A 13,418-nucleotide genomic window follows, 5' to 3' on the forward strand; every position below is an offset into this window, starting at 1 on the left:
GCTGAAACTCCTGGCTCTTGGGGCCCACTTGTGACAGAGCAGTGTGTGTTACAGAACCAGACCCTGTTTTACTTCTGCCAGGGTGTTGCAGAGATTTGCTCCACAGTTCAAAGGCAGAAGTAACTCACAGACAGGATAAATACCCAAACAAGAACATGTGACATCATGGTGGAGTTTTCCAACAATATGAAACAGTTCTAAACATTTGAATTGTTTCCCTCTTAATATGCTGACCTTGAAACCTGTAAATGATTTTTGAATGCCAATTTTCTGATCGTGTTAACTGGCTAATGTGTTCCCATTTCTTGAGTAATCCCATTTTTCCTCCTACATCCTGAAGAGTTTTGTGATCTATTGCCAAAATGTTTTGGATCCTTCCATGCAATTACCAGTTGTCAGAGTAGAAATGTGGTGTATTGGAAAATGGGACAGTGGGAAACAAGAATGACTTGATATTAACTTCAGCAGGAACTATTTCAGAGATGGTTCAACTTCATATGTAAGGAAAAACCTCTCAAATGATGCAGCAGCTCCAATTTGAGTAACATAAAGTACAGAAGAGTGCAGTGACCTTGCAGGTCATAGCCAGGCTGAGAATATTCTTATTTCTTTCTGTTAACTAATTTAAGTTATACGCTTTTCTTTGCCTTCCTAATGCCTACCTTTTATATGGAAACAAAATCCTTGATGTGATGATTTGTGACACTAGTTGCCCATTTTTTAGTCTTTAGGAGCAAATCTTGGCTCTTAGACCCTCTGCTCTGCCTTCAGCACTAAAACAGCAGGAAGAGTGCAGAGGAGATGTGAGTGACTAGATGGCTGAACCAGATGCTCAGAATGTCACAGTGACATTTTAGGCTCATGCAGTTGTACAGATCTAAGGGGAGGTGTTATGTTGATGCATTGGAAGTGTGTCATCATAAAGTAGAGCTGTACTTCTCTTACTCAGACGTGCTGCCTTAGGTGATCAAGACAGTTAGAGCTGAATGTATGCACCTTCTTCTCTGCACTGAGGTTGTGAGTTGCAGTTGCCTGCCTTAAAAAAAAAAATTGGGAGAAAGTCCCAAGTGCTGCATTGAAGGAGGACAGGGCCATCTCTTTATCGTGGCCTGGGATAAGTCCCCTTACTGGTAGCAGCTCCAAGCTACTCTCAGAGTGGTAAAGGAATAATGTATCTTCAGAGTGTTGTCCAAGTGCCCTGTCTGTAACCCCTTCTTGACTCCATGGAAAAAGCAGGACCCAAAATCAGTACTGATAAGTGAGTTGCATATTTATCCTTATATTACCCTATCACCAGAGTGTCAAGAGGCTGGCTGCCATTTTACACAGCTCTGAAGACCATTGTGTTGGCAAATAAATTATTTGATTGAGCCCTGTCACTCCTTGTATAAGGGAATGAGACAGACTGGAGTGTTACAGGGTCCTTGCTGGAGCTTGACTCGGGCACTGCTGAACAGGTGAGTTGGGAGGGCAAACCAACCCTTCATCTGGGTGATGTGATAGCTTAGCAGGGGGCAGGGGGTCACAGAGTGAGCCCAGCAGTTCAGCACCTTTGCTGGGCCCTTTGCAAAGTCACCCTTTGCGTCTGCAAGGACACAGTTACTGCTGGTGAAAGGACATGTGCAAAAGGCACAGCATTGTTTTGTTTGGGGGTTGTCCCTGAAAGGGTAAATTTCAGACTAATGCCTTTGCAAATGGATAGGAAAATGCCATTGTGGAAAAATGTTTTTCAGTAATTCCTGGTGTTCCTGGCGTCCTTAGTAAAAGTTGGCACAACAAACACACACAATATTGAGCATTGTCCTTTTTGCCAGCCAGTGTTACGTGGTTGCTCTAAAGCTTTGCAAATGCTGTTTGTTGACTCAGAAGGGCAGCCTGTGGTTCCTCAGGAACAGCCTTGTGATGGGTGTAGGTGACCTAAGGGATTCTCCATGTGAGCAGGGGAACACTGAACAAATCCTGACCAAACTGGCATTTCATGGGAATGGGTCAGAATCTGGATGGAGACCTGGATGCTAGAAATCAGAGACCTTGCATTTCCCTTAACAATAAACCTCTGCTTCAAACATGCTGGGTATTTCTTGAAGGCTGGGTGAACCTGTCTTTTTGGGGACATCCTTTGTATCAGGTTAATGGGTCACTGCAAGTTGTGTACTTTCTTGGCAGCAGATCCCCCTGGGCCACTCAGGACAGGGCTTTGTTTCCCTGTGGATTGTCCTGCTCTCCCTCAGAGGGCCCTGAACTCAACCCCTGCTCATAAAACCTCCCCACAGGCACAGGGGGCCTGGTGAAAGCAATGGCTGAACCCAGAACTTTGTTTCTGTTGTGAGTAGCACTGTTGAAAGGGCCTTGCTGGAAGACTTTAAAACATCCCTTGCATTTATATAACCCACACATAAAGCACACCCTTTATAATCTAAATCAGACCCGAGTGGTTTGCAGCAGTGGTTTTTATCTTCATATAAACACTGCACTGTGTTTTCCAAAGCTGGGTTCCCTACTTACTCTCTTCAGGCATTTGCAGTTAAATTGCATCTTTTTGTTTGTTTTTCTTTCTTTAAAGCAGTCCTGAGTCTTTGACTGAGAGATATAATCATAAAAGGCCTTGCAGAAAACCCCATGCAACTGGGCTCGTCAAAACACGTTTTGAAATGGTCCAGGAATGTCTGAAACTTTATGTTGGTCTTTCACAACTTGCAGCCCCATCTGGCTGCCTAGCATTTTGAAAACCTGTTCAGAGATGACCCTTTGCCATGGTTTGTAGGGAAAGCCCACACTGTGGTGCCTGGCCACAGCTCGTCCCTAGTGCCACGCACAGCCCTCCAAGAATCCTGCCTAGAAACACTTCGTGGTGCTTCTAGGAAAACAGATTTTGTCTGGTGTGTATGTGGAGGGGAGAAGGATGGCCTTGGGAGGCAAAACCTGCCCTTGACTGAATGCTGACTGTTGTGGCAGCAGGTATTTTCAACCCTGTCCTCAGAGATCCCTACAACTGTGGGCCACGAGGAAGAAAACCACTGTGCAGCGTGTCCAGGAGCATCTTGTGTGCTTCCACACCTCTCAATAGAGGGCTGTGGGCATGTTATACTTAAACTCTGAGTGAATAAGGGATCAGCTTTGGTTTACTGCTATAAAGATGGTCTGCATTAATAGTGGCTGGCAAAGCCCTGCTGGGGTATATTCCTGCTCCTGTGATCCCACTTCAAGCAGGGCATTGTGGCTAGTGAATTCCCCACAGGAAAGAGGGCAAAGGCAGAGCATCTCCCAGGGCCAGCGTGTTCCTGCGGCAAGGAGGAGCCTGAGCTTGTGCTTGTTTGCCTGCACCAGTTGCACATAAATGCCATTTGCACGGGAGGGCATTAGCAGGGCTTGTCTTCCACCAGCAGCCTGGAAAAGGGCATGTGCAAGGGCAGGAGGTGTTACTGTAATTGCTGCTGGTGCTGCCCAAAAACACATTCTAAGAGCTGCCCTAGCTGCTGGTTAGGATGTCAAAAGGGCCCATCCCTGCATGCTCCAAGGGAGGCTTGTGAGGTGTCTCCTTAGGATTGGGAAATGGCCTTTGCCATTATACAGGTGAGGTTTTGCATCCAAAAGAGGTGGAGAAAGAGGTTCACCAGTGGCTACCTGCTTCTGCTCAGGGTGTCACAGGAGCTTTGCTCCCACAGTCACAGATGTGCCTTCCAAGGTGGCTCCCTTTGAGAAGCCTATTGAAAATGGGTGGCTAAAGTGCCACTTCTGTGTCACACTGCCAGTTACCTAAATTTTTGGGGATTCACGTTATGAAATAATATTGACCCCAGGGTAATTCCTCAAAACCAACACCAGCTTCTGAACCAAGGGTGTCCCGACAGAGAACACCTTCCAACACCATTTGTGGTCTCCTGGCAAAAGGAGACCACCAGGGGTGATCTGTGCCATCCATCATGGGCTCTGAAGGTGGCTTCTTTACCAGGTGAGCGAGAAGGAAACATCCTCTTTAATGGCATTTTCTGAATGCCACTCCCTCTTCAGACAGCTTTTCAACAAAGATGCCTACTACACCATTCCACACATCGCAAGTGTCTAGTGAGGCTGTCTCACATGCTTTTTAAACCATCATGGTGTTGTCCCCAGATTTCTGTGGCCAAAGGTGAAGCCTGATGATAATTTGACATGACAAAATGAGGCCTTGGTCTGACATGACTAAATAGCAACAGTGGTGTGACAAAGGGCCTTTGGATAGAGCAGAATATATTTCATCATGTGTAAAGGTAATTGATGTTGCTTTTTCCATGGAGAGGGATGTAGGAATATGGAAATATGCCCCACAAATAATTCTTTCACATTCATTAATGCACCAACAGATGAATCCTCCAGTGAAACCTGGGATGGTTGAGGAGGTTCATGGATATCATGACCCAGCAAATCTTTAAGGTGATGGCTGGTTCTTCACCAGCAGAAAACTTTTCATCCTTCCACAGGCTCTGGATGGCAACTTCATGTTGGTTATAGTCTCAGTCTAGGCAATCACAGGAGTTGTGCATGGGTCTGCAGTAACTTTGCTCATTCAGTGCATTCATTTCTGAAGTGCAGAGTAATAGCCTGGCAACAGAAAGGCTGGAATGACATTTGAAAAGGGTGTTCCAGTCATCTTTTGCTGCTGCTCCAGGTGCCAGCATAATGGATTTTCCCAAGCCTGCTTCCCAGAAGCCTGGTACCTCCTTGGGTTTAACTAACCATTGCAGAAGCTGAGTTGCTGTTTCATGAGAAGACATCAATGCTGGCACTCCTGGCTACAGTGTGGTAAAAACATCCTCCCTTGCCTGTGCGTTCTCCTTGTCCTAAGGTGCCTGAACATCCCAGATGTGAGAGCTATTCCCTGTGACTGCTGAGTTGTGCATGGCAGCCCAGCCATTTCCTCCCCTCTCTTCTCTTTTTACAGTAACAACCTTTCCGCACTTGCAAGTCCTGTTGCTTTTGTCACAAACTTTTCTTCAGAATTCTCCAGGGTGAATAAAGCTGAGAAATGTCTTGTCTTCACAATCTTTTATTCAGCAACAAGTGTCTTCTTCATGCAAATTTCATTGGCAAGCATCTAGTCAAACTTTTTCAAAGACATCCATTTTTTCTATTTCTTTTTAAGAAAAGAAAGGTGTGTTTCTTTTATTTTTAAAGCAGCTCATGATGAATGGGCTTTCAGAACCTTCAGAGAGACTGAGGAGTTCACAACTTCAAGGCTGGTGTGTGTTGTCCTATGAAGCCTGTGATTATAATCCCTTTAAAGGACAGTAAGCAGGAACTCTTGTGAGTTGTACAATATTTTCCCATCTCATATTCTAAATGTTGGGGTAAAGTAATCAACAGTTGCTGCTTTGAATTTCATAGTGGCAACAAAGCAGTGAACTTATGGATCAAAGTGCTTCACTGCAAAGTTAAAAATTCTGTACTAAAGGTCTGTGATTTTTCAGGTACATGTCCTTGACTCAAAATAGCTTTAAAGACCATGGAAAATCTATCATGTGACTTGTAAAATGTGGGCATATTTAGATCAGCATCCACCAAGGTGGAGGTTTAGTGGTTGTTAAATTGGGTGTTGCACATCCACAGAAAGCTGTATTGGAAACAATAGCTCTGTTCCTAAAATTTGTTTGTGCCAGCTTTTACAGAGAATAAGAAACAACTGTTTCCTTGCATGCCAGGCTTGCATTTGCCTTGTTTCTCAGTTGTCACCCCTCCTCTTCCTGCTCTACTTTCCTTGTTCACTTCAGCTGACGAGCTCCTGGCCTTTAACTTCCTATTTACTAAGTTATTCTTGGCATTATGGATACCCAAGCATAGATGGTAGGAGGTTCCATTTCCTGGCTCTGTTTCTCACAACCCCTTCTGCCTTTGTCTCTGAAGTCAGCAGTGCTGTCCTTGGGAAAGCCAAGCTGTTGCACTGATTTAGCAGATTGACTCAGCTTTTCAGCATTACTGGCTTATCTTTACTCCCATTTGCCTCCACACAGCACCCCCTTCCTGTCTTCTTGTTCTTCCTTCTGCACAAGGATTTTTCCATGACCCCATGGTAACCCTTTTCCATTCCTCACACAGCAGCCCCTTCTCTGGCAGCCAGCATAGACATCCACTATGCCAAGGAGCCCACTCTCATGGCCTCCTTTTCCACAGGGCTTGTTGGTGCAAGTTGTTTGTGGCCTTTCCTTCTGTCCTCACAACTTAGAAACACCTTCCACACTGGCCCCCAGCGCTCCATAGCTGTCCCCACGGGGACAGACAAGGACACAGCAGGTCTCTGCTCCAGGATGACCCATTCAGGACGGACATGGGATCCTTCTCATTCAAGACATTCCCACCAGCATCAGGAACTAAGTTTGAGTGATGAACATCTCCCACCAATGCCCTCTGTGCCACATGGTTCTGTCTCAGCCTGAAGTCTTTGTTTCTAAGGACTGGCATGAGCAAGAGGGCATTGTCTGTGAGGATTTGGAAACAGGGATGTGCAGTCCTTACCTGGCAGCAGAGTGCTTAGCATCCAGGGAGACAAGTGCCAGGCCCCTGCTGTGACAAGGGAATACCTTCGAGGAAGGCAGTGGCCTGTCTTTCCTGTTCTTAGATGGAAAAATACTCAGATATGGCAGCTAGAGCCAGAAACAAGAGATACTTCTGTTGTGCACTGCATGTGCATTAGATCTGCATTAATGGGGATTTGGGTTTGGTTTTACTCTCTGCTGTTAGAAAGAAAAACATCTTCACTGTGTCAGGTAGAAGAAAGAACATGGTGACTAACTGAGCTGAGATCATTATATGACTTCATGAGTAGTCATGGACTGCTACAATTGAAGGAAACTATCATTTACCACTTGTTATTTAGCAGATGGGCACAGCTGAAACTCGGCTCCACTGCAAACTTTATTGTTTCCCTGTCAAATCCTGAGAGGCTGAGATACCTCCCAGGAGACCACTAATCACTGCTGGCACCGGGTGCTGCTGGCAGCACGAAGGGAACCTTAAAAGCTTTGGTGGTTCAGATTAGCATCCAAAAGGCTGAATGTTTCCTCTGGGTTCCAGGTCATGCTAAATGTTTAATAAAAATCCTACATTAAGACTCAGTATGAAAGGAAAGAGGGGGCAAGCTTACTGACTGCATCTGGCATGACCAGTCCCTTACCTAAAATTAGCTGAACTCCTGCTCTCCTGTGTCAGCATGCACTAGAGCTTGGGCAGAGCCTGGCTGGTCCTTCAGGAGCTCAGACCTCTGCTGGCTTTTCTGCAGGGTGGTACCAGGCATGGCCTTTCACTGAAGCACCATCTGTCCTTGGAGGGCATTTGTTATTCCCTCACCAAAAACAGGGACTGATGAAAACCAAGTCTCCAATGGAAAACACAAGTGGGAAAAAAACAAGAAGAAAATGGTGTGGTTCTTCTTCTGCTCCCCCCCCACCACACCTGCCCACCCTCCTGCACTATTTTTTATATTTTGGTAAATAAAATGTGTCAACCTGTGGACAGCTCAGTCAAGGATGGCCTGTCCTCCCACTGGCAGAAACTGTGCTTTGCCATAAAGTATGATTCTGCCTGATCCCATTCCTGTGAGAGGGATTTGCTGATGTTTAATAAAAGCTGTGCATGTGCTCCAACCTCATGTGGGAGAGGGAATGATCCACCAAGTTTCTCTCTCCCCTTTGTGCTGGTTTTGGCTGGGGTAGAGTTCAGTTTCTTCACAGTGACTGGTATGGGTCTGCATTTTGAATTTGTGCTGTCCACAGGGCTGATAATATGGAGATGTTCTCTTGTTATTGCTGAGCAGATCTCACACAGAGCCAAGGCCTTTTCTGCTTTTCAGGCTGCCAGGCTGGGGAGTCCTGGGGGGCTGGTCACAGCCAGGACAGGTGACCCCAGCTGACCAAAGGAATATTCAACACCCTGTGACAGCATGCTCAGTAGGTAAAGTGGAGGGAAGAAAGAGGAATGGGGGGACATTTGGAGCCATGGTCCTAACTGTTTGGAAAGGATCTCATCAAAGATGAGGCCATTTGTCTCTGAGTCCCAGGACCAAATCTGTATGAACATCCTTGTTTGTCAGAGCCAGAGAGCTGCTCGGTGCCTCCTCCACCAGAAAGCTTGGTCACAGCCTCACTTGATTCCCACACTCTGGCTACACTCTGCGGCGTAGGATCATCCTGCTGCTTTCTCAGAAGCTCTACCCTGGCTCCCTTTTCCTTGCCACAGGACCTAATTCATAACCTCATGTTTTCCCCTTGATGCTATCCCCCAAAAAGGCAATAATTAGAAAGCATGTGGGAAACCAGCTTACAAAAGGTTGTCAGCCTCTCTCCCACATCCGACAGACTGACTGAGGGTTTTCTCCATCCAGCTGGTCCCTATCCAGCAATGCCACTGGCAGGATGCAAAAAGCCTCCACACAGAGAGTTTCTAACACACCACAGATTGGCTTCATGGATGGAGCAGAAAGGAGTGGGGAGAGTTGAAGCAGACCAGCCTTTCTTCCAGTAGTGAGCACCAGCTCCACTCTACAGGGAGCTGCCAAGCAGCAGCTTTGAAGGAGATCATGTCTCAGGCCAAGCCCTCTGTGACTTTCTGACCTGGCCCCCTGTCAGGTGACTCTGGGATGAGCCTTACTTTGCATAAGAGCCAGGCAGGATGAGCAGGGTGTTGCTAACAAACCAGTTTTCATGGGTGGGAGTGAGCTGCAGTTCTAAGCATGGTGGAAGCCACGCTGGAGCTGATCTTCCTGCCCCAGACAAGTTCAAAGTGCTGTAGCTTCTACTGCAAGGGGATGTGGGTCACTTGTCACTTTTCTTCACATGGTGTTATTCTTCCAGCATATTCTTGATCCCTCTGGTTTTCCCCACTCTTTCCTTTTCCCACCTGGGTCATTGCTAAGATCTTGGCTTGTCCATCTAGCAACAGTGGGGTCCACATCAACCAACTCAGAAAGATCTTTCTGAGAGACTGATTCAAATCTGGGAAGATCTCGAGCCTTGTACTACAGAGGACGGTTTTTTAACTTGCCCTCGATGGACAGGCACCAACTGGGCTCAAAATTTTCTGTGGCATGAGTGAGTTACAAAGTTACCTTAAAGCAGTTCACAGAGCCATGGAAAATGGGCTTCAAAGGGAATGTGACCTGGTTCTTACTCATGTCCTCAGCTGCACCTAACTACTCCTGGCAGAGATTTCACCATCTGCATGGACAGTCTTCCAGGATGTACTGAGAGGAATGGAGTGAGCAGTGGGAACCTCCCTGAGGGCAGTTCTTTGTGTAAGAATAGTCCACACATGTTCCCAGTTGCCTTATCAAGGTAAGTGGTTATAATGGGGAACTTCTGTCAGGGGGAACAAAGGAGTTGGGGCTGTTTGGAAAGTGTCAGAAAGCCAGCAGGATGGTGTGGGAACAGCAAAAGACTGGTCAAGCCTTCAGAAATCTCAGAAAAGTAGAAAAAAAAGTCCAAGGTCCTGCCCCTGAGAGTTGGAGAAGGGAATAGAAACTCCTGAAGGCTGAAGAAGTGGCTGGTGTTTGCTGAGAGGCTTCACTGTGTGGGGCACGAGCCCTGGTTCTTGCGGATGGGTTCTCTGGATGGCTGCCTGTCCAAAGTCCAGTGCCCAACCTCATGGCCTGGAAATGGGCTAGGAAAGGCAGGATGGCTTCAATGAACCTTCAAATGGGTAAAACTTGAACAATTTACACCCAAGGGACCAGGGACTAGGGGGGTATGTGAAAAGAAAATGTTCAGTTGTTTAAACTCCCAAATAGGAAACTTTTTAAGAGGAAAACGTGAAAAAAATTCCCTTTTAGGAATGAATGGGACAAGAGCAGTATTGCCTAAGCGTGGCCACATGCTTTTTTAAAGGGGGATGTTTCAACTTCTGGCTGCCACTTGCTGAGAAAGGAGAGAGTCCCTGAAGGGGAGAAGGGTGGTGCTCCATGCTAATGGCAACATTACCCGTTCTACAGCGGGGACTCGAGCAGACTATGCAGATCAGGAAAGCCAAGAGGGAGCACGGTGTGCAAGCCTGTGAGTACCTGAGTGCCTCATCAAACAAGGCCCAGCACGGGTCTCTCTCTACAGGCTCATTTGCAATGTGTGAAAAGAAAACTGTATTTGCATAGATAATTTAATTCTGGGACACATCTGTGGAGATTGCCTGCAGGCCACAGTCAAGTCTCATGAGAGTTTCCAAGTGTGCTGGATGATAATTTCCCAGCAGAGGATGTGTCCATCCAGCACACCCTGTCTCCCTTTTAGATTCATGATGATGGGTAGAGACAGTGCAGCTGAGCAGTTGCAAAGTCAGGACAATCATAGGTAGTCATACATGAATTTGGCTTTTCCAAGGCATTCATTTTCTCCAAGATGAAGCAAAAACCAAATGCAATTCATCCTAAAGAAAACTCAGGCAAATTTAGTGAAATTTGACTGCAATGTGAGTTGCTTAAGAAGAGTTTAGCAGATGACCAAAAACTGCAGTTAAGGTAGAGGGTATTTTTTATGGTTCACTGTGACACCCTGGTTGGGTGTGAACCCTTGAGGATGGACCAAGCATAAGTGTTAAATGGGCTAAAACCCTGAGCCAGAAACCAGAAGAGAAATGTTATTGCTAATGACTGGCAAGCAGGGAGCGGGTCTCAGGCCACAACAATCAGCTCCAAGCCCCGTTTTTTCAACAGTAAACTTGAAACAAGGATCCAACTGTTGTATACATCTTGGAGCAAATGATGTGGGCCAGACCTCCAAAATGAGGTGTCCCAGGTGATCCCAGCTCCCACAAGGGATCCAGCAGCTGTAATGTGTAAGTAGCTCCATGCAGGATGAACAAGGTGCTAAGGATGAAGAGCCAGAGCAGCAGTGAAGGGGCATGAGCAGGTGGTTTATCCTTCTTACCAGGAAATGTTGTGATGGATACTGAATCCCTCCAGGGAGCTCTGAATTCAGCTCTTCAACAGGATGTTTAAAAGAGCAAGGGCTGAGAAAAGACATGGAAGACAGATGGAGAAAATTGCATCCTGCCTCCCTGGCAGTTTCAAATGAGTTCAGCTTTTGCTTTCCCTTCCTAGGACCCAGCCTTGGGCTGAGCCATGCTGCTGCTGGGCTCCAGCTATTCTCTGGCACGGGGTGATGTGTTCCCAACACGGGGTCACTGACTGTGCTTTAAGCACAGCAGGACCCTCATCCCTGCAGAGTTTGTAACACAACTCACCTTAACTATGGGCTATCTGCCCTCATTTGTGCCTTCCAGACCTCCATTCCTTCCTGCACAGCAGCACAAATCCTTCTTTGGTGCACACCTGCAGTGCAGCAGCACTTTCCTGCCTCCAGACAAAACACCCAGGCATTTTTCCTGGACTCCCCAACATCCTGGCTGCAACTGCATGTTCTCTGACAATGCCAAGTGACACCCAGAAGGATGTCCCAGCTCTTGTAGGGCTGCAAAGCCAGCTGGGATGAGGCTGTGGTCCCACTTCTGCTGGGTGAGGGATAAGAGGTAATGCACATCCACGTGTCTGTAACAGTTACCAAGGAACTGTCCCTACCCCCAGAGGGTTTTTTTTTGGTTGTTTTTTGTTTTTTGTTTTGGTGCTTTTTGGTTTATTTTTTTTGAGGGGGGGGGGGGTTGTGTTTTTTGGGGATTTTTTTTGTTTGGTTTTTTGGTTTTTTGGTTTTTTTGAGAGCAAAACTGAAGCCCGCACAAAGCGGCCATTTCTCAGTACCACAGTTTACAAAGGGCTTAGTAACAAGCATGAGTCAGTGGGGCACCAGGAGTGCTCCCTGCTAGCTTTGGGAGGAACCAGAAATAAGTCACTTCACTCCTGCTCCTGTGTGAACACTTGGGGTCTCACTCCTCTCCCCTCACTGCCTGCTGGGAGATGTTTCTCCTCATGGTCCTGGTTTCATGGAGGCAGAGACCAGATTGTTAAATTCAGCCTAAGAGCCCGCGTGTTTTAAAAGAGATCAGATTTCCAGAGATACTGAAACATGGGGACCTTCATTATAGCCACTGTGAGCTGCAGATAATCTGCACCTCTGCAAACTGGAGGGCTGCTTTCAGTGCCAAAATTCAGAATAATTCCATTGGTCTCCATATTTCAAATTGCTGGACCTTTGTCGCCCAAGGCTTTCCAAGGGGCTTTTTCATTATGTGGCTCCTGCCTCCTTCACCTGCTCTGGATGTGACCCTTGGCCCCACTGAGCCTTCATCACCCATCACTGCCCAGGCTGGAAAACACTTTCTGGAGGGTGGTGTTAGACTCCCTGGGCAAGGTTCGTGCCTCTGTTTAGCCTCAGAGGAGGATGGGAAAAGGGAGTGGAGAGGTCCTATGGCAGCTTCTCCTCTGGGACATCAGTGAAATCTAGTAAAGGGCAGTGGGAGCTGCTGCCAGAGCCAGAGGCTGCAGACTTGATGCTTTTACCAGGCTTGGGGAGTAACAGGTCATTGTTTATTTCTGAGAATGCTGTGGGGCACAGCGTGACCAACAGTGCTGTGCAAACCTCTCCGCTCCCATTGAGACCACAGCTGCCCCTTGTCCACAGCTCTGCAGGTCTGGGAATGGGCAGGAGTGAAAAATGAGCACTGCTCACGCCAAGGCCTAGCAGAGCTGAGTAAATGAGGTAAACAGAACGGTGTAAAGAGAGAAAACCTGCACGGCCCTACAGCTGTCTGCAAACAGCCCTTTCCAGCAGCACCCGGCACTTGGCTGCAGGCTGGGAGAGAAACTACAGTGCTGGAGCGAAGCTTTTGGCTTTCAGAGCCGGGGAAAAATTCCAGTAAAATGGAGTGGGTGTCTTGAGAAGAGAGAGCACAAAGTTGATGCGACCGAGCTGCAGGACCGTGGGAGGTGAGACAGGGAATGGTCAGCGCGGGGATGCTGTCAGTGGCGGTGGGTCTGTCCGCAGGACACCGAGCGCTGCTCACACACACATACCTATCGCAGTAGTCACGCTGGCCGCCACTAGCCATGGGGCGGCACAAGCAGGTCACGGAGCACGAGGTTGGCCGCCCTCGCCTTTACTCACCTTCTCGGGCCGGTTTTGCCACAGGCGCGGGGCTTTGTGCTGCCTCAGCCGCCGGGAGCAGCCGAGCGAGCGAGGCGGCCCGTTCGCAGCCGGGCGCATCCCGGGACAGGGCCCGGAGAGGAGTGAACGGGCTGCGGCGGGAACAGGTCAGCCGGGGCTGTGCCGGGGGCCGCTCTCCCAGCTCCGGGGCGTTCTGGGGAGGGCTCGATGCCGCTGTCGGCTGGAGGAGCCGCCGGCGTGAAACGGGGTCCAGCCCTGCCGGGACAGCCCCGGCCCCCGGGCATTTTCCCCGCTGCCGAAAAGTTTTGTCCCGGGTCAGACGGCAGCGGGGCCGGTGCCGCCGCCCCGGCGGGAGGAGCGCGGCCGCCCGGGCCCCTCCCGCCGCCCGCCCCCGCCGGGCCGGGC

Source organism: Melozone crissalis, unplaced genomic scaffold (assembly GCF_028551555.1).
Source record: "Melozone crissalis strain CALT ecotype California unplaced genomic scaffold, PUWL_Pcris_2 ptg000008l_1, whole genome shotgun sequence".
Classification (NCBI taxonomy): Eukaryota; Metazoa; Chordata; class Aves; order Passeriformes; family Passerellidae; genus Melozone; species Melozone crissalis.